Below are 25,685 nucleotides of genomic sequence, written 5' to 3'. Positions count from 1 at the left end.
GCATCAATCCCTTTAGCATTATGTAATGTCCTTCTTTGCCTCATTTGATCTTTGTTGGTTTAAAGTCTGTTTTATCAGAAACTAGGATTGCAACCTCTGCTTTTTTTTTTTTTTTTTTTTTTTTGCTTTCAATTTGCTTAGTAAATCTTCCTTCATCTCTTTATTTTGAGCCTATGTGTGTCTTTGCACATCAGGTGGGTCTCCCGAATATAGCACACTGATGGGTCTTGACTCTATTCAATTTGCCAGTCTGTGTCTTTTAATTGGGGCATTTAGACCATTTACAATTTACATTGAAGGTTAATATTGTTATGCGTTTTGTCATTATGATGCTTGCTGGTTATTTTGCCCATTAGTTGATGCAGATTTTTCACAGCATCAATGGTCTCTATAGTTTGGTATGTTTTTATGGTGGTTGATACCAGTAGTTCCTTTTCATGTTTAGTGCTTCCTTCAGGAACTCCTGTAAGGAAGGTCTGGTGGCGACAAAATCTCAGCATTTGCTTGTCCATAAATTTCTCCTTTCCTATGAAGCTTGTTTGGCTGGATATGAAATTCTGGGTTGAAAATTCTTTAAGAATGTTGAATATTGACCCCCACTCTCTTCTGGCTTGTAGGGTTTCTGCACTGATGGGCTTACCTTTTTGGGTAACCCAACCTTTCTCTTTGGCCCCTTTTCCCAAGTGCTCTGTCCCAGGAAGATGAGGGCTTTATTTATAAGTTCCTGATGGGCTTCTGCCTTTTTTTCAGAGATGTTCTGCCCAGCGAGGAGGGAGTCTAGTGACAGTCTGCCTGCAGAGGCCTTGCTGAGCTGCCATGGGCTCCACCCAGTTCAAACTTCCTGGCTGTGATGTTAAAACTGCCTACTAGAGACTCAGCAATGGTGGATGCCCATCTCCTCACTGAGCTCAAATGTCCCAGGTCAAGCTCAGACTGCTGTGCTGGCTGCAAGAATTTCAACCCAGTGATCTTAGTTTGCTGCTTTTCGTGGGGGAAGGAGGGGACCCAACAAGCCAAATTACTTGGCTCCCTGGCTTCAGTCCCCTTTACAGGGGAGTGAACAGTTCTGTCTCAGTGACATTCTAGGCTCCACTGGGGTATGAGAATAAAAAAAAAAAAACTGCTGCAGCTAGCTCAGTGTCTTCCCAAATGGCCAAGCAGTTTTGTGCTGGAAACCCACAGCACTGGCATTGTAGGTACCAGAGGGAATCTCCTGCTCTGTTCTTTGTAAAGACCATGGGAAAAGCACAGTATCTGGGCTGGAGTGCAGAGGACAGTCCTAATGGGTTCCCCCGGCTGAAACAGGGAGTTTCCTGGCCCCTTGCACTTCCCAGGTGAGGTGATGCCCCAACCTGCTTTGGCTTGCTGTCCTTCGGCTGCACCCACTGTCCAACCAGTCCTGATGAGATGAACCAGGTACCTCAGTTGGAAATGCAGAGATCACCCACCTTTTGTGGAGATCTCACTGGGAGCAACACACCGGAGTTGTTCCTTTTCAGCCATCTTGCTGGCAAAAATTGCTTCTTCAATATCATAAGTGAATTAAACACCATTTTTGATTCTATGTCAGTTTAGGTCTACAACTTTTGCTTTGTGTGAAACTAGAAATGAATGGGGACAGATCCATGTCTGTGTGGTGGCCAGAAGATCCACAGAGGCTTGGAACTGACCCTATAGTATCCATTTTCTACTGACTCTCTCTATGCTTTGGAATCCCAGGTAATTCATACTCTTAAAAAATCTCATGTTCATACATAGGACAGGATAGGAAGGGTAATATTTCTGTTTCAATTTGCTAGTAGTACTTCCATAACAAAGTACCACAGGCTGGGTGAGTTACATAATAAATATGTATTACCTCACAGTTCTGGAGGCTACAGGTCCAAGGTCAAGGTGCTGCAGGGTGGATTTCTTCTGAGGGCTCTCTTCTTGTGTTGTAGATGGCCACTTCTGTCTTCTCAACATAGGATTTCAACATATGAATTTTGGATGACGAGGGACACAATTCAACTCATAAAGTGTGGATCATCCTTGGTAGTGGATATTTGAAAAAAAATAAAAGAGAGTACATTCCTTTGGCTTGATGCTTTCTCTTGGTTTTCTGAAATTCTAGTCTTGCAATAAGAACAAAAAAGAACAGGACCAAAGTTTGGTTTTTCCCAGAAGGTGAACACTCCCCAAGTCTGGGAAATTTGAGACAGCAGGAAGTGCTCTCTCAAGTGCTGTGAAGTTCTCCAAAGTCTTACTTTCTCCAGAAATTCTATTTCTGCTTATTTAACTGAAAAAAAGATTCTCTCAGGAGGGCCACCTCTTCTGAGGCTGTATGGGCTTCATTCTGCTTGAACTTACAGAAGATATAAATAGATCTTGATAAAAAGGAAGTATTTGCCAAATTTTTATCGTGCTTATATTTTTGTACTTTTTAAAATGTCCCATGTTGTGTTGAGTTCATTAACACCGAGTGAACCTTCGGACCCTGCGCGGCCACTACGACCAGAGCGAGGCCGGTGAGTGACCCCGGCCCAGAGCGCAGGTCACGACCCCTCCCCACCCCACGGACAGCCGGGGTCGCCGGGAGTCTCCGGGTCCAAGATCCACCCCGAGGCTGCGGGACCCGCCCAGACCCTCGACCCGGCAGAAACTCGGGCGCCTTTACCCGGTTTCATTTTCAGTTTAGGCAAAAATCCTCGCGGGTTGGTGGGGCGCGGACAGGGGACTTCTGCCTAAACTGAAAATGGGCGGAGCTGACACAAGGGCGGGGCTAGGGTCTCACACCTTCCAGAAGATGTATGGCTGCGACCTGGGGCCGGACGGGCGCCTCCTTTGCGGGTATAACCAGTTTGCCTACGAAGGCAAGGATTACATCTCCCTGAACGAGGACCTGCGCTCCTGGACGGCAGCCGACGCGGCGGATCAGATCACCCAGCGCAAGTGGAAGGCGGCCAATGCGGCTGAGGAGATGAGAGCCTACCTGGAGGGCAGGTGCCTGGAGTCGCTCCTCAGATACCTGGAGAACAGGAAGGAGACGCTGCAGCGCGCGGGTACCAGAAGCCATGGGGCATCTCCCTCATCTCCTGTAGACGTCCCAGCCTGGCCTTGCAGAAGGAGGGGAGGAAAATGGGACCAACACTAGAATATCACCCACCCTCCGGTCCTGAGGGAGAGGAATCCTCCTGGGTTTCCAGATCCTGTACCAGAGAGTGCAATTAAGGGTTGCAGTCTCTGAGGGAAAGGAGGGGAAATCAATCCCTGGAATACTAATCAGGGCTTCCCTGTGACCCCACAGCAGCGTCGGGCACCAGGATTTTTCCTCTCCTGCCTTGTCCTCTGCCTCACACTCAATGTGTGCGGGGGTCTGACTCCAGCTCCTCTGAATCCCTTGGCCTCCACTCAGATCAGAACCAGAAGCCCCTGTTCCCCACTCAGAGACTAGAACTTTCCAAGGAACAGGACATTATCCCAGGTGCCTGTGTCCAGGCTGGTGTCTGTGTTCTGTGCTCCCTTCCCCACCCCAGGTGTCCTGTCCATTCTCATGATGGTCACATGGGTGCTGCAGTAGTGTCCCATGAGAGATGCAAGATGGCTGAATTTTCTGACTCTTCCCTTCAGAGCCCCCCAAGACACATGTGACCCCTCACCCCATCTCTGACCATGAGGCCACCCTCAGGTGCTGGGCCCTGGGCTTCTATCCTGTGGAGATAGATCACACTGACCTGGCAGAGGGATGGGGACGACCAGACCCAGGACATGGAGCCTGTGGAGACCAGGCCCACAGGGGATGGAAACTTCCAGAAGTGGGTGGCTGTGTTAGTGCTGTCTGAAGAGGAGCAGAGATACACATGCCATGTGCAGCACGAGGGGCTGCCCAAGCCCCTCACCCTGAGATGGGGTAAGGAGGGGATGTGGTGTCATGTCTGTTAGGAAAGCAGGAGCCACTGTGCAACCTTTCAGCAGGGTGGGGCTGGGTCCTGGGAGTCCGGGACCCTCACCTTCACCTCTTTTCCCAGAGCCCTCTCCCCAGCCCACCATCCCCATGGTGGGCATCATTTCTGGCTTGGCTGTCCTTGGAGCTATAGTCACTGGAGCTGTAGTCACTGCTGTGATGTGGAGGAAAAAGAGCTCAGGTGAGGAAGGGGTGAGGAGTGGGGTCTGAGATTTCTTGTCCCACTGAGTGTTCCAAGCCCCAGGTAGAAGTGTGTCCTGCCTGGTTACTGGGAAGCAGCATCCACACTCATGAGCCGCCCAGCCTGGGCCCTGTGTGCCAGCATTACTCTTGTGTAAAGCACCTGTGACAATGAAGGACAGATGTATCACCTTGATGACTGTGGTGATGGTGACCTGATCCCAGCAGTCACAGGTCACAAGGGAACGTCCCTGCTGAGGACAGTTTTTAGGAGGGCAGTTGGTCCAGGACCCACACCTGCTTTTTTTGTTTTTCCTGATCCTTCCCTGAGTCTGCAGTCACACATTTCTGGGAACTTCTCTGGGGTCCAAGACTAGGAGGTTCCTCTAGGACCTCATGGCCTTGCCACCTTTCTGAGACCTCACAGGATATTTTCTTCCCACAGATAAAAAAGGCGGAAGCTACTCTCAGGTGGCAAGTAAGTATGAAGGAGGCTGATACCTGAGATCATTGGGATATTGTGATTGGGAGCCCATGGGGGAGCTCACCCACACCACAATTCCTCCTCTAGTGGTGTTTCCTGTAGGCTCTGACCAGGTTCTATTTTTGTTCTACCCCAGGCAGCAACAGTGCCCAGGACTCTGATGTGTCTCTCACAGCTTGTAAGGGTGAGATCCGGGGGGCGGGGCTGATGTGTGTGGATTGTTGGGGGGAACAGTGGGCACAGCTGTGTTATGGGGTTTCTTTGACTTGGATGTATTGAGCTGGTGATGGGTTGTTTAAAGTGTGACTGATATAAATTTGTCAATGAATTTTGTTTTTTTATAGTGTGAGACAGCTGCCTCGTGTGGGACTAAGAGGCAAGATTTATCCATCCCTTCGATTTGGGACATCAAGAACCCTGACTTCTCTTACTGCAAAGGCATCTGAATGTGTCTGTGTCCCTATAGGCATAATGTGAGGAGGTGGGAAGACCAGCCCCATGTCCACCCTGACCCCTTCCCCATGCTGACCTGCATTCCTTCCCCGGTCACCTTTCCTGTTCCAGAGACCTGGGGCTGGAATGTCTCCACCTCTGTCTCAACTTCATGGTGCAGTGAGCTGTAACTTCTTACTTTCCTATCAAAATTAGAATCTGAATGTAATTTACTTCTTGAAATTATTTCCTTGAGACATTGGTGGGTTAATTCAAGGAGAAGATTCCTGAAATTTGAGAGACAAAATAAATGGAAGACCTGAGAACCTTCCACAGTCCATGTGTTTCTTGTGCTGATTTTTTGGGGGGGTGGAGAATAGATGGGGCTGTGCCCAGTGGGTGCTCAGGTCACTGTGGGCTTTATGTGGTCACTGCTTGACTGGGTCATCTTTGCTGCTCCATTGTCCTTGGCCCTTCAATAGAACCTTGTCCCACCATGGCCTGTGATCACAGGGACTTAAGTGTCACCCATGGTTGTCTCCACACATAGAAGTCCTTGTGGTATCTGGAGACAAATTTTCAGACCCCTGTCCCTCTCGCCCTCCTTCCAGGTCTCTTTCCTGGATTATATTTTCCATATTACCCCCAACCTTATTAAATGAAGCAGATTCTGAAACTTGCAGAGAGGAGGGCTCCCATAGTTTCTCATCATAGATAACTTTCTGTTGGAACTCTCTTCTCCTCTATCTCCTACTCTTTTTGCCTGAGTTGTAGTGATCCTAGTGCTGCCTCCAATCCAAACTCATGGATTTGTAAAGCAGAGTCTAATTTAGATTCATATGTAGTTGAAAAATTGGACCCATAAGCCTAGGGTTATCTTTCTTGAAGAGAAAAATATGGTTGTGTGCTGCAGCGTGCAGGAGGGTTGGTGTGGGAGGAGAGTTGGTGTGGGAGGAGGGTTGGTGTGGGAGGAGGGTTGATGTGGGAGGAGGGAGGGAGGGAGGCAGGGAGGGAGGGCACACATGCAGCCCTGGTGAGAAAAGCTCTGGCAGCACTGATGTCAGTGTGAGATGATGTTGCTCTTCAGCTGCCACAAAACAGCATTTGGCCTGAGGCTACTTTAATAAAGACATTGCCTTTACAATAGGGAGGTGCCCTTCAGTGATCATTCATTCAACTGACATTTGTTGTCTGCTAGGTACATGACTGCTTTTGCATTTAGAAAATATTTTAGTAAAAACAAGGTTTTCCAGCATTGTGGTGTATGTGTTCTAGATGCAAGCTGATCCAACCTGTGGCTCACAGGCTGCATGTGGCCCAGGACAGCTTCCAATATAAGGACATCTCTGCTTATCTGTGGTGGCAGATATCATGAAAATTATGCACATACTTTTTTTTCTTGTTTCTATTTTTTTCTGCTCATCAGCTGTCATTAGTATATTTTATGTGTGGCTCAAGACAATTCTTCCCGTGTGGTCCCGGGAAGCCAAAAGATTGGACACCTCTGTAGGCAGATGATAGATACAGTATGAACAGAGTCAGAGCAGAAAACGCCTGAGTTAGAACATGGCAAGTGCTGTGGGGCAGGTGATCCAGAGTGTGGGCTGTGGGGACAGAGAGGTGGCTGCTGTGCTGGGTGGTCAGCATGGGCCTCATTGCAAATGTGACCTTTGAGTGAAGACTTGAGGGATGTGAGGAGCTGTCCACAAGGATGATGGGAAAGCTCTTTTCAGGCAGGATCCTTCAGTGCAGATGCACCAGGGCAGGAAAGTGTCTGTGTTCCTGGAAGGAAGAAGAGGCCAGAAGGGCTGGACAGAGAAACTGAAATGAGGTCAGAGGCGTGGCCAGAGCAGAAAGGCCTGGAGGGTGTGGGATGAATTTTGACCTTTGTTCTGAATGACATGAGGAGTTAGAGAACAGTTTTGAAAAGTGGGACATGGTAGGACCTATCCTTTGTTTGCTGTACTGAGAACAGAATTGAGAGGTGAGGGACAAGTGAGGCAGTAGGGAAATGGTGGGGAAGGAGCACAGTATTCCAGGATGGAGACGCTGGTTACCTTGACTGGGGTGTGAGCAGGGGAAATGGTGGGAAGTGATGGGATTCTGGGAGAATTTGAAGATGGACTTCACAGCACTTGCTAATGAATTGCATCTGTGGTGTGATGAAGAATCAAGGACAGCCACGGTTTTGGGCTGAGTGAGTAGAAGGGTGGAGCTGCTGTCAGTGGAGACGGGGAGACTCTGGCAGGAGCATACAGAGGAGAGGCCATCTCAGGCATTCAGTGGAGGAGACATGTACGAGGAGTGCAGGTGAGGGGCCCGGCTGCCTCTGCAGCTACAGCTTCATCATCCAGTTACTCTCCTGCTTCCACCCCACTGTGTCTCAGAGCCAGGGCACTGATTCTCCCCTGGGCTGTCTGCACAGGTAGGTGGAAGTCAGGGAAGTTATGGTCTGCTGTTGGTTATTCTTATTATTTATTTAACTATCTGAGAAAGCACAATAATCCGTGACTAAGAAGTTATTCCAGGAAAGTGCTCCTGCCTCCTGAGAAGGGTCATCATCTGGGAGGATCATCACGCTTTGGGAAAAGCACATTGTCTTCCTCCTCACCAGTGGCACATGACACCAGTCAGTATCTAATACAGAGCATCTCGGATGCTACCCCAGAGCCTGGCTTATGGTGCTAGCATGGAACTCACACCACGGCTTCCCTGGTCCACACACAGGCTCTCACCGCCATTGCCACCAGTATGGTGTATGTACTCACAAAGATTAAGAAAGAAATGTATTCTAATTAAAAAATAAAATGCCTTCCCAGAATAACTTCTTAGTCATGGATTACTGCGCTTTCTCGGATAATTAAATAAATAATAAGAGAAGTTGTAACCAGAACACTTATTCAGAAGACTACAATAAAATGCAAACTTTTTTCTTCATCTAAAGAAGGCAACAGCTGAGTGAAAAACAGATAATATTAGAAGGCAGCAAATGACAATGCACAGACTTAAACCCAATGTGGCCAACAATGACATTAAACGTAATGGACTCACACACTCCAATGACAAGACAAATAGTGCAGAGGGGGAAAAATAAGTCAGTAAATAAATATCTGTAGGCTGTTTACAAAAGCCATAATTTCAGTAGAAGGTAAAGAATAGCTGAAAGTAAAAGGATAGAAAATAAATACCAGACACACATTCATGAAAACCACACAGAGATATCATTTAGTAAAATTACACAACATGGATCTGTGAGACAGAGTCCATGTAGACAGCTCACAATGTCTTTGCTTTTTTTTCAAGGACAGGGTCTGTTGCCCAGGCTGAAATGCATTGGTGATATCATACCTCACTCTAACCTCAAACTCCTGGGCTCAATCAATTCTCCTGCCTCAGCCCTCCGAGTAGCTGGGACTACAGGTGTGAGCCCCCACAGCTGGCTATAATGTCTAATTTTCTTATCTGATGTGGTGTGATCAAGGAAGCAATATCATGCCGTGTATTTGACTTGTAGTAAGAATACAATAAATATCAGGGGAATGAAGAAATAAAATCACTTAGTAGTTCAAGCCATGTCCACATTTACATTTGACAGATGAGGAACAACATCTCAAACAAGTAAACCAAAATAAATGAAGTTCTGAAAAGAAGAGCCAAGTACTCAACCTGCTCTGGGGATACAGCAGGGAAGCAGAGTGTTCATGGATTTCAAATTCCAGCAAAGAAATACCATTCTGGCAAAATATCCAAGTCACTTTTCTAAGCCCCAGGCAGCAGCTCAAAGCAAACAATATCAAAAAAGCAATATCTTGTCCCAGGTGAAATCACTGAAGCTATAAAACTTTGTGAGAACTGTAGTTAGAGAGAAGGGCTGCAATTCACTTACATGAAGTTCCCCTGAAGGGACCTTCTCCATTCTGCAGTGCAGAGTGAGGCCATTTCTGTGTAAAAAGACAGAATCTCCTTGGATTCCCGATGTTGCCACTTGCTACTCACTCTTGGACTTTGTAGGTGTCAACTTCACATTCAACTTCTCTCAGTCTATTTATATACTCTGTCGAAGAAGAGAATTTGAATTTGTTTGTGAAGCAGAAACCCAGGGAATGGTTATGTGAGTTATCACCCCACCCTGTGGCTCTCTTATGTGATGAGCATAAGAGATTGTGGGACAACAGAATTTGTAGCAAGGTAAACATAAACCCTCCATGTCAGCCTATGTTTCAGCTTGTCTGGTGATGTTCCAGTCTTGCTCCAGTCTTAACATATTAAAATTTATAATTTTACTTGAATTTGATTTTATTAGAAGTCATATATATTCATTTCTATTGGATTTGCCAGTGAAAGCCTTCTCAAAACAACTGTGGAGGGAAGACAGGTAAATAAGTGCATGTGCTCCCATGTGTTAGTGCTCACTGCATCTTACAAATGTGTCAGCCCCACTCAACACATGGTGAATCAACACATGGTGCCGGAAACCTGGATATCCCCATGCAGAAGAATAATGCTGCACAAAATTCACACCCTCCCATTACACCCTTCAAAAAACTAAGTCAGAATGACTCAAAGAACTAACCTTAAGAGTTGAGCCTGTAAACCCTTGAAAAAATACTGAGGAAAATCTCATGGACATAAGAATTGGTAGTGGTTTCTTGGCTGTTGACCAAAAGCACAAGTAATATGAGAAAAATGACAAATTAGACTGCATCAAAATTTAAAACTTTTTTGCATCAAAAGACTATGAAGAGAGTCAAAAAAAATGCACGGAATGGGAGGAAATATTTGCCAATCATATAACTGATAAAGAAATAATATCCAGAATACATAAAGAAGCACAATTCGGCAATAGCAAAACAATCTTATTCAAAAATGTGTAAAAGAGATCAATAGACAATTCTCCAAAGAAGGTATGCAGTAAGGACATAAAAATAAGGAGTTCCTCCCAGCACTTTGGGAGGCTGAGGCGGGTGGATCACAAGGTCAAGAGATCGAGACCATCCTGGTCAACGTGGTGAAACCCCGTCTCTACTAAAAATACAAAAAATTAGCTGGGCATGGTGGCGCATGCCTGTAATCCCAGCTACTCAGGAGGCTGAGGCAGGAGAATTGCCTGAACCCAGGAGATGGAGGTTGTGGTGAGCCAAGATGGCGCCATTGCACTCCAGCTTGGGTAACGAGCGAAACTTCGTCTCAGAAAAATAAAATAATAAGGAATTTCAGTAAGGACATAAAATATGCTAAACTTCTCTAGGCCAAGTGTTGGTGAAGATAATGGAGAAATTGGAACACTTGTGCACTGCTAGTGAGAGTGAACAGTGGTGCAGCCACCATGGAAACAGTATAGTGGTTCCTCAGGAAAGTCAAAATAGAACTACTATATGAGCCAACAACTCCACTTGTGGGCATATACCCAAAAGAACTGAAAGTGGGAAATTACACGGATATTTGTACCCTCAGGCCCATAGCAGCACTGTTCCCAATAGCCAAAAGGTGGAAGCAACCGAGTGTCTGTCAGCGGATGAACAACCCCTGGTGCACATGCGCATGGAATATTACTCAGACTTAAAGGGAATAAAGTTCTGAATGGATGAACCTTGAATACACTATAAGTGAAATAAGCTAGAAATAAAAACAAATGTGACATTATACTTATATGGGGTAGCTAGAATAAGCAAATTCATAGAAACAGAAAGCAGAACAGAGGTTACCAGGGGCTGGGGGTAGGGAGGATGGGCAGTTATGGTTTACTGGGAACAGGTTCTGTTTGGGATGATGAAAATGTTCTGGAAATGGATTTTGGTGGTGGTTACACAACATTGTAAATGTGCTTAATGCCACCAAATTGTATACTGAAGAAATGGTTAGAAGGTAAATTATATGGTATGTATGTTTTATCACAATTAGAAAATATATATCACCACGGAATCCAATCACAACTCTCATGGAGATTTTTTTTTATACTGGAGTTCTGACAAGCACATTGCCGCCGTGGAGGGGCGTCCTTGGAGTTCTTATGCCACCATGTCCTTTGGTGTCATTTCTCAGCCACGTTTGAATTGTGCTTCTGCATCACAATTCCTGATCAGGAAAGTTATTTACATGGCAAAAATTCATCAAGCACCTGACTTAGTCTTGGTGCTGTACTCTATGGAATTGATCTCAGAAAAAAGAGTCAAACTTCATCGGACCTCATAGATGGCACAGGAGGGGGGTTGGAAATTATAGGACAACATATTAAAATATTTTATATTACATTACTTTTTTCCTTTGAATGCTACATTATATTTTATAATGACTGTACTGACTTACACATACCAATGATTACAAATTACAATTTCTGCTTTCTTTCTTTGTTTTTTCTTTTTTTTTTTTTTTCTTTGACAGAGTCTGGCTCTGTTGCCCAGACTGGAGTGCAGTGGTGCCATTTCAGCTCACTGCACCCTCTGCCTCCAGGGTTCAAGAGATTCTCCTACCTTAACCTGCTGAGTAGCTAGGATTGCAGATGCACACTACCATGCCCGGTTAATTTTTGTACTTTTAGTAGAGATGGTGTTTCACCATGCTGGCCAGGATGGTTTCAAACTGCTGACCTCGTGATCCACCCACCTTGGCATCCCAAAGTTCTGGGATTACAGGCATAACTCACTGCGCCCAGCCTTGTTTCTTTCTTATATATTTCTCTGTCTTTGTAAATATTTTTAGAGTGGACGTTTCAGAGCTCGTCCAACAATTCCATTTATATGATGAAGTTTTATTTCACTCTTCTTCCTGAAAGACAGATTTGGCAACCACAAATATCTATTTTGACACTGGCTTTCTCTCAGCTCTGTGATGAGTATATCTCTTCTGGCTGTTGTGACTGACAGGGAAAAATCAGTTACGTCTTTACCCAGTTGCTTCTTAGATGACCTGTATTTCTTCTGTGGCTACTTCTAAATCTCTGTTTCTCTTTAGCAGCTGAAGTTCCAGTGCAGTATGAGTAAATGTGGATCTTTGTATTCACAGTGCTGTGAGGACACCTGCATCATCTTTACCCAGAACCTGTTTATGGAATGCCTCACACATCTACTCACTTTTTGATGTGTAGGAATTTAACTAGACTAATGTTAAATCTCATTTGACCATGATATGCATTGTGAAATCCAAAATAATGGCCTCACAATATGTCCAAGCCCTAAACTTCATAACTTGTACATATGTTACCTTACACACAAAAGAGATTTGCTGATATGATTAAGAGCATGAACCTTTAGATGGGGAATTAACTTGGATTTTCTAGGTGGGCCTGATCTGATCACATGAATTCCTACAGATAGAGATGACTGAAGAAATGTGTGTCAGATGAAATGTTGAGTTTCTTTTGTAGTAATTTTTTCATCTACTAAAATATGACCATCTCTGTTTTTAAACTTTTTTAAGTGACAAAATGCATTTAAAAATTTAAAGTTTACATATTATTGCCTTCTTAGGATACATAGCTTGGTCAACATAGTCTGTTCATTGCACACAGGTAGAGTCTACTATTTTTCTTGGTATTTTCACACATAATTACATAAAACTCTTTTCCTATAACAGTATCTCCTTATTGAATTTCTAATTGGCTCTAAAATCAATGTTACTGATGCTAAATAAAATTTGAGTTGTTTGGTATGCTTTCCTATATATCTTGCATATTTTATATAAGCCCAGTATATATTTGATACATGAGTGTACTTATAAAACTGAATATGTTTGAATGAATATTTGATACATGAGCGTACTTAAAAAACTGGATATGTTTGAATGGAAATGAAATATTACAACTCTTTTAACTTCTTTACTTGTAATAAGTCTTTTTGTTGACATAATTTTTTTCAGTTTCAAGGCTGTTTAAATCTCTGCTATATCTGCAGTGGTATATTTGTCTAACACTGTCTTGTTCTTAATTAACATCACCTGTTTTATTTCTCTGTTCTATGAACAGCTGCTTTTAGCAGGCTGGGTTCCCACCGGTCACAGCTGCCAAGTCAGCCTTGGTGAGTGATGACTCAATTGCTGCCCATGCAGTGTCCATCTCAGCCACCACGGCCACTTTGTGCCGGGACTCTATGAGCAAGCCCTGAGCACCTGAGATGACATCATCCATCAAACCATCTTGCCCACCCAATTACAGGGAGCCCCAGCCCCTTGGAGTCCCTCTGTTGGGCATCCACGTGATCCACTATCATCACATGCTCTGCCCATCGCAAGAGGCCTGTGCACACCTGTCTACACTAGCCCCTAGTTTTTCATCTTGATTTTTCCTGAGTTCCTGACTGGCAAACCAACCCGTGAGCCACTGCCCATGATTCACTCACTCATGCACCACAGGGGCATCACTTCACACCCTCCACCTGCTGTGCGTCTGTGTGGGTTTTAATTCCTAGTACCTGACTCAACAGCCATTACCAAAGCGGGTCTGGTTTCAGCTCCCAAGCCGACTGCTCTTGTTATAGGTTCTCCTCTTTATATGGAGTCACAGTCATTTATTTCCTGGGATGTTTAATAATTTCAGTGATTTGTTCAATGCAGTATTTCCAACGACTTCCAGTGAGAGAGATTCTATGTTAACTTAGAAAGAATTATTGGAAAACCTCAGAAATGCATACTGGAATGAAGGAGAGCATTCATGGAGAAAGGTGGACAGGGCATGAGTGGGCGGTGGATTTTCACAAAGTGGATACTTGAGTAAACAACATGCACATCAAGGTACAGCATTTCCAATCTCCAGAAAACACCCTTAAGTTTTACTTAATTGTAAACCACCCTCCCTGATGCCAGAGCAGCCACTGTCTTCATTTCTAACACCACAGATGGGATGTGTCCATTCTGAATACAGTCACCCTCATGTCTCTGGTCTTGCTGTGTGTGGTCGCAGCCTATTCACTCCCATGGCGGTCAGGTGCTCCACTTACAAATAGCTCGCTCTTCCTGTCTCTCTACTGTTGACAAACATGAGTGTTATGTCCAGATTTTACAAACTGTGCTGTATAAAAACTAAATAATATTTTCACATATTTTGGCACACAAGTGCGTGCATTTCTATAGGTATATAACCAAGAGTGTAATTGCTGGGTCATAGGTGAGTAAATGCTTGGTTTAGTCTCTCAAAACACAAGCGTCTGTGGAATAGATAAATAATAGACAGGGATAAATCTCTTATGCTAGAAATTATTCAGCTAACACATGAAAATAAATGAAAGACTAAGACTGTAACCCTTTTGCAATCCACAATCAACGAACAGATTTAGTCATTGAACAGCAGTGACAATATCAGAAGAAAAGAAATAACCAGTGTTAAATTATTCTTCTTGATGAAAAATACAATACAGTACTGTGAATTCTAAAAATCTGAGACAGATCTCAGTTAATTTAGAAAGTTAATTTTGCCAAGGTTGAAGATACATGCCCATGACACAGCTCAGGAGGTCCTCATGACGTGTGCCCAAGGTGGTCAGAGTACAGCTTGGTTTTATACATTTTAGGGAGACAGGAGACATTGATCATCATATGTAAGATGAACATTCATTCTTTCCAAAAAGGCTGGAAACTGGAAGTAATGAGCGGCTTCCAGGTCACAGGTAGATAAGAGACAAATGTTTGCATTCTTTTGAGTTTCTGATTAGCCTCTCCAAAGGAGGCAATGAGACATGTATTTATCTCAGTGAGCGGAGACTTTGAATAGAATGGGAGGCAGGTTTGCCCTAAGCAGTTCCCTGCTTGACTTTTCCTCTTAGCTTAGTGATTTTGGAACCTCAAGATTTATTTCCCTTCTACAGTACCATCAATGCTTACAGAAAATAAACCTGAGTATACACAAACCTTTACACCAAACTATGAATTTATGGAAAATACAGGTACTAGAGATACATAGTAAATTACATCTTGGCATGCAATCCACAAAAGGCAAACAATAGGAAACTTCACAATACAATATAAATTTCAAGGAGAAACCTATAGAACAAATGAGAACAAAACATATTTTAAAAAGTAAACCAAAACTATAATTTTGGATGAAGAAAATATAAAATAGAACAAAGAGGTGATGACCATAAAAGTCAGGCTGTGACTGATTTTTATCTGAAAAAGGGAAGAGTTTATTATTGAACTGGGGCTTCTAGGTCAGCTGACAAATGTCTCTCTCTGATGGCAAGATGACCTTTGATTAAAGATCATCATTTTAAGACCTTTCTCTTTTACGTTACCTGTGTTTTATTTTATGACAAAAAGGCTAATGCAGAATAAAATAAGTTATAGGGCATGGTTCCTGTTCTGCACAAAGCCTCTCCCCATCCTCCTCTCTGGACACTGAGCAAGAACAGCTGGCAGCCAAAGGACCCCGGGCAGGGCTCCCTCATATCTGAGTGCGCATCCAGATCTACATCGCTGGAGGCAACGTCCACGGTCTATTCCTTGAGGCCTGGATGAACCTAACAGGACCTAGCTGCAGGAAAGCCTGGCCCCAGTCTGCAGGCTTTGGTCATTTACATAGAGGGAGTAGGTCTTCACCTCTCCACAGGCACAGTTACAGCCAGAGCCTCCTCTCCTCATGGGAGTGAGGGTTGGTCCTTCCCCTGAACACTGTGACAGGGCTCTCTCCAGAGGTGGAGATGACACCATTCCTCTTCTAACATGGTCTAATCTCATGCTTGTTCTGCTTTTAAAGAAAGTTGACCCACACTCGTGTCCAGTGAATAAACCCAGGTGCACAGGATGGTCGGGTGGATTTCAGGGCTGCGCTCCATCTGGGAAAGAAAGAGCATAAACCACCAGGTGGTGCCGCTGCACTGCTTCTCGTCCTAGGAGGTGGCCGCTGGGGCTGTGCTTGAAGGTGGGGAGAAGGATGGCAGAGCTCAAGGCACAGGTTCCAGGAAAAATCCTCCTCCCAGCCCATCTGGCCCTCCCTTAATGGACTCTAGTGAAAACTGTCTCCTGACCTCCCTGGATTGTGTTTTTTGACACAAGAAGGAGGATGCGATTGCTAGGGTCACCATGTCCTGGTTCATTGCGTGGCCAGTAAAGTGAAATCTAAATACACACTTAATAAAAAATAAATTAATCTATAATCAGCCATTGTTTATAATGTACTGATACCACTGAGCCATTGTTTATAATGTACCGACACACTCCAAGTGTGGGCACAGCTGCAGACACGCCTTGTCTTGGGTCAGGACACCGGGCAGAGTGAAATGGGAAGAAACAACAGTCACTACAGAAAGGGCCCCCATGGAAGAAGTCTGGCAGGGAGGCCAGCCATACCAGGGTCAGCATATTTAGAGATGACTCCCCCTTTCTGGTCAACACTTTTTAAAATTCTTTTTGTTAACAATAGTTCTGAAATTGCAGGATGCTGAGACCCAGCACTGGTTGGTTACTCTGTCTCTTCCTTTATCATTAAATGCTGTGCCAAACAGGACCTTCATACATTTCTGTCCTTTCCAGGAGAGAATCAGAACAACAGTGGACACATGGAAACATGCGAACATACTTTAAATATGTGCTGTCAGAAGTAGCTACTAGATATTAATTCCACCGAAATGAGAGAGAATGTGAAAAATAAAAACGTTGCATACACATGTTCACAGCAGCATTATTCACCATAGCCAAGACAAGAAAGCAAACACAGCACCCACCCATCAACACATGAATAGATTAAGAAAATGTGGTCTATGTAGACAATAGAATTATTCACCCATAAAATGCAGGAAACTCTGTTACATGCTGCAACATGGATCAACCTGGAGAACACTGCTAAGTGAAATAAGCCAATAACAAAGACATTCCAATACTGCACAGTTCCAGTTATACGAGGCATCTAAACTCTTAGAATCTGAAATTAGAATGGTGGCTGCCCGGGGTTGTGTAGAGGGGATTCACAAGAACTTTTTGAGTATTGAGTTTCAGTTTTGCAAGATGAAGAGTCCTAGAGATCTGCTGCATAACAATGTGCTTACAGTTAATATTATAGTCCTGTGTACTTAAACATGGCTACGATGCCAAATTTTACATAATATAATTTTTGACATATTGTAAAAAATAATTAGCTCTGTTACTGATTTAGGAAAAAAGCACATAAATTCATTAAAAATATATTAGTATGTATTTATTATGAAAAAGAGATACAGAAAACTGTGAGACAAAGAGAGATCCTTGCTACCCCAGCTGTCATCCATGAACCAGCTGAATCAGCAGCTCATGAAACTAGACAGAAAGGCTCACAGGCCCAGTCTTGATGTCGTGAATCAGTCTGCATTTGGCAGGACCCCAGGTGGCTCCGCTAAATGTAAAGCACAGCCCCAGATGCTGGGGGAGGGAGATCCTAAAATGGTGACTCTGCTCCACAGGTGGAAGCCTCCAGACCAGGTGGGAGCTGCCAGAAGGGCCCAGGAGGGACGTGTCCATGAAGGTAAAATGACTAGAACACCCAAAGTCTCTAACTTCTGAAAAGAGTCACACGAATGGAAGAGACATCAAAGTTAAATTAATGAGTGTTTTCCAGAAAATAAAGACAAAAACAAAAGCAAGTATTAACTTGAGGAAGGTTGGCTCCACCTGGACCTTTGCAGTGTTCCTGGAGCCCTCCAGGTTGTCCCTGAGGTGCCGCAGGCCAAGCGGTGGTGTTCTTCCTGTTCCCAGCACCCCCTCCTTCTGTCGCAGCTGCGGTGCCTGCATGTGGGTCCTGAAGAGTTTTGGGGAGGTGGAATTTTTGTTTAGGTATTAAAATAAATACAAAAACAAAATAAGAAAGAACACAAAAACAAGGAGAGCAAGTACTCTGAACTACTGACTCCACCACTGTGCTGTCTGAAAAATCAAGCCACGTTAATAAAGAAATGGGACTTCAATATGCGGAAGAAAGTCAGCTGAAACTGTTGAAAGTGATTTCTCCCTAGAAAGGGAGAAATAGAGAAGAGAGGACTCTCCCTAGGAAGGCAGAAAAGACTGATTTTTCTCAGGAAGTTCTGCACAAATGTTTGACTCTTTCAATTATGTGCAATTGTAACTTTGAGTGAAATAAAAACAAAAGCTTCAGTTAACATGCAAGTTTCTGCCTAATGACAACTTTAACAATGATAAAGGGTTAACCAAAATATAAAAACACTTAAACATAAAACAGCATGTACAAATGTGTATGTGACCTCAACCCTGAATACAAACTCGAAAGAACATGTCTGTAAACACGACTCTGGGTAGGTCGCCCATGAATGAATTCCCGACTCCAGAACTTTCCTGGTTGTCCTGTGAATACAGGCGGGCAGGGACCAGGACCCGCATAAGGTCCCTCATCCTCTTGTTCCCAAGCAGGTCCTGCCTCTGGTCCTGCGGCACAGAGGGCTCCCATCACTGCCTTGGTCTCTTTCACAGGTGCTCCTGTAACTCTCTCTGCCACCACTGCCTTACCTGGGTGGAGCTGAGGCTGCCCTGACCAAGAAGGGCACCACCCATCTGTGTGCCCCAAGACCAGTCAGTTAGGAGGAATCTCGCAAGTTCAGGAACGATTCCACCTCCCCACCTTCCAGTCAGTCAGAACTGACGGCGGGAGATGCTGATGATTGCTTTACTCACCACATTCCCAGTTCATTTATTCTTCATTAAATCATTACACATCTTCCTAGATGCAGACTGTTTCCTTCTCTTCATAATTAGAAAACCCCAGAGCACTTTTTGTCCCCTCCAGAATATCACACTTCAGCTCTGCATCGTCACAAGAGGGATCAAACTCTGCAGGGCAGGTGTTTCCCATAGGGTCAGCCCTGAACATTTACTGCAGATGTCCCCCATCCCTTCCCAGACCTGTCAGTGTTACTGTGAATCTGTCCCTCACCGAGAACTGATATGGAAATGTCAGAGGGGAGGTGTGATTTCTTCGTGCTGTGTCAAGGCATCAAGACAGACCTCCCCTTCTCCCCCAAAACTCAACTCTGTTTCTTCTGAGACACTTGAAATAAAACTCAGACCAAAATGTCTGTTTAAAAGCTAAATATTTATATTATAAAATATAAAGATAGAGTAGAATGGGGTAATGCATGAGAGTGTGATTATTATTCCTGTGTGTTTCTTTAAAGATTTGTGCAATATATATATTATATATATATAAAACAACAAAAATAACATGTAATGTATATATAAACATGTATATATAACATATACTATATTACATGTTCTATGTATATAAAATAACATATAATGTATTTTATATATATAAATTAAATAACACATAATATATGTTATTATATATATATAAAATAACATCTTGTTATATATATATAACGTAATATATGTTATTTTATATATATATTTATATGTGTGTGTGTGTGTGTGTGTGTGTGTGTACATACCTAAACCAAATCTTAGTTAGTTTTGCTGGCTTTTACACTTCCTATACAGCAAATTCTTACTGCATTTATTTGCCCCTAATGCACATTATGTAAGGAGTTATCAGTTGTTTGGGAAGGAAAGAAGGAGGAAGGGAAGAAGGAGTGAAAGAAGAAAAGAAGGAAGAGGAAAAGGAAGGAAAGGGAAGGAAAGGGAGTAATAAAAAGGGAGGGTGAGAGTTTGAATGAAAATAGAAAAGAAGGGAGGGAGAGACAGAGAAAAGGAAAAGAAACAGAGGAGAGAAGAAACTGAAATAAAGAAAAAGAAAAAGAAAAAATAGGCTTTGAAGAACTAGAAACCCCATGCATTGCTAATATTATCCAAATGGGGGGAAATAAAACAGGTGTGGATAACCTCTAGAGAATGATGAAAATGTAAGAGGACTTCATTAGTTATCCTCTGCTGTGTAACAAACTATATCCAAATTTTGTGACTTAAATCAACGAACATCAACTAACTCAAAAGCATAATACAAATACTAGCAAAATGGAGCCACTGCAGGTAGAAGAAGTTGAATAAACAAGAGGATTTTACAAATTGGAACAAGTAAGAGGTCACTGGTGCACAGATGAAAATGATTTTGTAGTCCAAATGCCCCAAAAAGCAAGTGCCATCATCGGATTAAAGTTACAGCATTTTATTAGGGGACACACCTGTCAGACAATACGGTGAGAAAGGTAGGTTACTCTGGGAAAGGCAACAGATGAAGACGCAAGTGTCACCCTCAGTGATGGATGGGAGAGAAGGTTTATTGGAGGGTCCTAGGCCGCAACCTAAGGAGAGTTGAGGAAGGCCATCCTGGAGGCAGAGCTGGCCATCAGAGGAGTCCCCTGTCTCCCAGGTGTTGGGAGCCAGCCCTAACCATGTATATGGGTGCCCTGAGTCCTGGCAGTGATGAGGGAGTGAGAAAAAATTAAGACAAAGACAAGAGTAGAATTCTACAGGATGGACCCAGGGGGGCAATGCACTCTAGGGCAGGGGTGACCACATTGGTCCTGAGCTCTGGGCTCCACATGCTTTTATTAGGTGCATTATCTTGTTAATCTTGCGGGCTGTGGGGAGGTGAGGTGAAAGGTTGTTGGGGGAGGGGAGAGCCTGGATCTGCAGCATTCAATAGCAAATGTGGTTCTTCTAAGAAATGCTAACTTAGGAGACTGAGTTTGACCACCCATTGTTTATCAAGGTGGATCTGTGAAGAGGCACAGCAGATAAGGCTCCATAGGGTCTGACCACACTCAGTGTATTATGGGGCTTTTATCTCCTGAGCAGTGCGAACAAAGAGCAATCAGAATTACTCCATATTCTGAGAACATAGGCAGAGCCTGTGATGTTCTGGTTATCTCTGCCCTGCAAGGCTTTCTGGCCTCTCAAGTTCCCATCTGCAAAGACCCCATGAGTCTTGTGAGCAGAGGTTGCATTCTTTCCCAGAGTTCTTGCACAAGCCCTCTTTATGAGACCCCCATAGAGACCCTATGTTGGGAAGAGATCCTGGGAACAAAGCAGTCTTTCTGCCTTGCAACCACACCGCTGTGTTCTGCGACTGTAGAGCGCTCTCAGATGGTCTTTACTATAGGCCTCCTGTTGTAGCAGGAGCAGCCGTGAGAAACAGACTTCTGGAATCCCGAACAGGGAAGTGTAGCAGGAGCGGCTGCTGGAAACGGATCTCTGGAACACTGAATAAAGAAGGGAGGAGTTTATTCGGCCAGGAGACCAGGCAGTAATTTGTCAGAAACCCAGCTCCTCTAACAAAGGAGGTTCTGCCTTTATATAGGCTTATACTTTAGATGTTACACATGGAAGAATCTTAGGTTCATAGTTTTAGGACTCACATGTGAAGAGGTTTTGGTTTACAGTTTCAGGAATCACATATGAAAGGGTTCTGGTTTACAGTTTTAGGACTCACATGTGAAAAGGTTTCTGGTTTGATCTTGTTTTAAGTAAAAATAGTGCTGTCTGGAGAGTTTCCCCAAGGCCTAGCCTGTCACCTATAGGATGGTAAAATTGGGGGTGCTCGTAGGTCAACCTTTTCTTCTATTGAAATGCAGCATGATAGTCAAAGGGAATGTTGATCTGAGAAGCCTGGGTCTCCCTCTTCACCCCCACCTTTGATACCCTCACCACTTTATAATTAGTGAGAGGTCTCTAATTCTTACTGTCTCCTCATTCTCACTTTCCATATTTTCTGATGAAACTGACTGATAATGTTTCTTATAATATACTTGTGATGTTATTTCTGGCTAACTACAGCAGTGATGAATCCCCTAATCATCTGAAGGAACAGGGGGAGTAGACAAGAGAGCAGTAAACAAACACCTATTATTATTATAACACTTATGATGAGGGTTTTGAATCCTCCCAAAGATGAAAACCAACCTCCAAATAAGAACTCAGAGCAAATCCGTGCCACACCTGTACAGGCACGTGTGCCAGTTTGGTCATGTCTGGCACAATATCCTCCGCTGCTTGCCCCTGGTCATCTCTGTGCAGACAGCAGTTGGTTAGATTAAATTTTCAGCAGACTCTTCCTTTGGCTGCTAGCAAATAATCTAGGGCCAGTCAGTTCTAGTAGATCACGTTTCTCATTTGAGTTTTGTTGTTGTTGTTGTTGTTGGGCTAAAAGGGACAGAGCTTTGCCTATTTCATTAGTGAGTATTTTCAAAACAGCCTGCAAGTGGATGATCGGGTTGAGCATGTAAATAGGGGTCTGGTATCCCCATGAACCATCCTCTGCCCATGCAGCTGGCCCATAATACTTAATAGTTCTCTCCAGTGGCCACTCAATATCTGTCCATTCTTCTATGTTTAGATTTCTTTTTCTCTCTAGTGGAGTAGACTGAACACTTTAACAGCCTACCTGTCTTAACAGATAATAGGAAGAAAGAGGGCTTAATGATGCCTATGACACAGCCACCTGTCCATCTCATGGATTACACACCTTACATTGAATACCATTATATAAACACGTTCCCTTCTGTGCCCCTGTACATTTATAAAAACTGCAGGACAAAAGAATGGCAGTAACTTTTATGCCCTACCTGGTGTGCATACTGATGACATTCTTTAAAATTAGTTAATGTTCCTACTGTACAAGTACAAATATTAAGAAGAACAAGTTCCATGATGAATTTCCTCATGCCTCGGTTGTGCATGGACCAGCCAGCTTCCGGGATGTGGCTGGAGCAAGGCTTGTTGTTTTTTTTAAGGTGATTCTGCAGTCCTTGCCTTGATCCAAGTCTCAGGTGTTGCTGGTTTTTACACGGCTGTGGTGGATTCAGGCTGGGAGTCCCTCTACCTTCACAGCTGTGGGATTGGTCAGGATCAGGTCCGAGGTCCTTTCCATTGTGGCTTTAGAGGGACTGTACTCCCGTCCTTTATCCACACATGATTACCTAGTGAGAAAGGGTGAACTGAGGAGAAAAAGGCTTACAGGACATTTGTTATTTACTCAGGTTGAAGTATCCTAAACAATTCTCCCTAGAGCTGGTAACTAGCATCCTAACTCAATCTCTCCCCACTCCCAAGGAGTTCCTGGGAGTGCCCAGAGTAGGGGAGGGTGCCTATGGTATAAGACTTCATAGCAGAATATCCTGTTTTTCCTAAAGGGGCTGCCTCTAATTTTGAATAGTACCAAGGGAAATGCCTGCACCCACTTTAATCTTGTTTTCTGACACACTTTCCCTAAGCTGTTTTTGATGGTCCGATTCATTTTTCCATTTTTCCAGAACTCTGAGGTCGGTAGGCAGCATGCAGTTTCCATGTGATACCTAAGACCGTTGCTGTTTTCTGGATTAAATCCTCCACAAATGCTGGTCCATTGTCTGATCCGATGCACAGTGGCAGTCCAAACCTAGGGATGAGATCTCGAAGCAGCACATGGATTACTTCATGGGCCCTTTCAGTCCCACCCAGAGTATGTGCAAACCAGGACCAACAAATACTTATGTCCCCCACACTTGCGCATTTCAGTAAATACTACCTGGAGATCTTTAAATGGAGCTGCTCCATAAGCTTGAATGACAGGGAGAATAGTTGGGACCCTGCCTCACGTTGTGTTGCTGACATGTAGTGAGTGCATCGCTGTGCCAGTTTTAGTCAAGGCTGATACGTGTAAGATATAAAAGTACTGGCTTAGCATCTTTTCAAGTGACTCTTGACCTAAATGAGTGGTCTCGTGTACGGCTTGTACAACTGCAGCACATAGCAGGCCCTGGTATTTGGCAGGCTTACCAATGAGGGCTTTTAGTATTCGTTAGTCACCGCTGTGTGGAGAGTTTCCCCAAGGCCTAGCCTGTCACTTATAGGAAGGTAAAACCGGAGGTGCCAGTCGGTAGACCTTTTCTTCTATTAAAATGCAGCATGATAGTCAAAGGGGAAGTTGATCTGAGAAGCCTGGGTCTCCCTCTTCAGAAGGAAAAAGTTTATTATTAATATTATGGCTGGGAGCCAGGTGATGATTTGTCTAAAAGACTTAGTTCCTACAACAAAAAGAAGCTCTGCCTTAATATAGGCTTACACTCTAGATATTACACAAGACAGGATCTTAGGTTTACAGCTTTAAAAGTCACATATGAAAGGGTCTTGGGTGCTTGCTTCGGCAGCACATATACTAAAATTGAAAAGTGTCTTCAGTTTAGTTTTAGGAATTACATGTGAAAAGTTTCTAGTGTCCATTGGAGGAGTGGGGTGGGGGTTTGATCTTGTTTAAGTAAAAACAGTGTCTTCTGGAGAGATTCCCCCAACACCATGCCAGCTATTTACAGGAAGGTGATTCAGGAAGTGCCTGTCAGCCAGCCTTTTATTCTACTGAAGTGCAGTATGGAGGTCAAGGGGGAGGTGATCCTAGATGCCTGGGTCTCCTTCCTCCCTGTTACTGTTTGATTTTTTTTTACAGACCTTAAACAATTTTTATTATACTGCACCATAGTTTGGAGTTTTCTTAATTCAATATTTTATACACAGCACAAATCTCAGGTATAACAAGCAAAGCAAGCTTGTAATTATTTAACTAGAAGTAGCACATGTCTGTCCCGGCCATCCTGGCCCACACCAGGAATGTCCTACCTTAGTGTCATTGGTGTGACCTATCAGTGGTTGGGAGCAGCCCATGGGAAGCCGGACCACAGCAGCAATGCTACAGAGGATGTCAGAGCACAGGAGCAGAGCCTTGGGAGATTACTCAAGAGTGTGATTCAAACCTTCTGCCCTGACAGGTCTGGGTTCTTGGAAATCAAATTATTTCAGGCTGAATTGTTGGATGATTCTCCTCACACTTACAATGGGGCAAGGGAACCAGAAGGCCCCCAGGTGATCTCTGGTTTCTACACACACTTCTGCCCCCACTGTGTGAAAGTAGCCATGCCTCCTCCTGGGGATGAGGGTCTATTACCTGGGCCGGAGAGGAGGAGACTCCTCTTCTCACCAGCTGGTCTCTGGGCACACACTGTCTAACCTTCTCTGGTGACAACCATAATGTGTAGTTCAGTGGGCTGTCTCTTGTCTCCTTTTAAGGGTACCCTCCTGTGGAAACCAGGACCTCCCACCCTTCCCAGCCCAGTGTTGGGAGATAAAACATGCAAAATACCCCAGTGGGTGGATCTAAGGGATTGGACATGGAGCCATACCTGCTTCCACCTTTTGGTTTCTGGACCCACATGTTCTTCCTATTGAGAACACAGTACTGTAGAGACATCTCTGATTCAAACAATGCACCAAGTCCTGAAAGATGGCACCCACCCCTCAGAGTGCTTCCTCCAGGCTGGCACTGAGTTGTGCCTGTAGAAGATCTGTCCAGCATTCCTTGTGGCTGGCAGCCCCTGGGTGGTGCAGATGGCGATAGGATTAGTGGAATCCACAGCCACAGAAACACTGAAACTTTTTCTGCCATGTGGGTCCTTCAGGCAGATGATGGGCTGGGAGCACCCCCTAGACTGCAAATCAGGAATGTAACAGCATTCAGAGAGTGGTGCTGACTGAGTGTCTGAGAGCAGGACAGGAGAAACCCCCATGGAATAGTTGCCTAATCCTGTGAAGATGAATCTATGGTTTTTCCAGGATGAAAGTGTCTAAATGTAGTCATCTTCTTACTTAGTGGCTAGTCACCTTAAGATACATGGACATATCATGGGCCTCAAATGCTGATGAGTTGGACATTCAGAGGTGGCAGCAGCTGGATCTGCCTTGGTAGGGGGAAGTCAGTGTTTCTGGTCCCATATGTAGCCCCATGCCTGTCACTGTGCTTGCTCCATTCATGAGTCC

The 25,685-nt window shown here is 44.1% G+C and overlaps 1 non-coding gene and 1 pseudogene across 2 annotated transcripts in view; both read left to right on the top strand.

The window, feature by feature from the left end:
• The window catches only part of LOC103792335 (large ribosomal subunit protein uL4), a 521,713-nt gene that overhangs the window by 228,241 nt on the left and 267,787 nt on the right, over positions 1 to 25,685 (top strand). The window lies entirely within an intron of this gene.
• LOC144582064 (class I histocompatibility antigen, B alpha chain-like) lies at positions 200 to 5,389 on the top strand (annotated as a pseudogene). The gene is made up of 6 exons (XR_013533876.1): positions 200 to 3,041; positions 3,610 to 3,889; positions 4,008 to 4,124; positions 4,569 to 4,601; positions 4,744 to 4,791; positions 4,952 to 5,389. The product of XR_013533876.1 is annotated as a class I histocompatibility antigen, B alpha chain-like (transcript).

The sequence above is a fragment of the Callithrix jacchus genome, chromosome 4 (genome assembly GCF_049354715.1).
Source record: "Callithrix jacchus isolate 240 chromosome 4, calJac240_pri, whole genome shotgun sequence".
Classification (NCBI taxonomy): Eukaryota; Metazoa; Chordata; class Mammalia; order Primates; family Cebidae; genus Callithrix; species Callithrix jacchus.
This window is presented reverse-complemented; position numbering and strand designations above follow the sequence as displayed.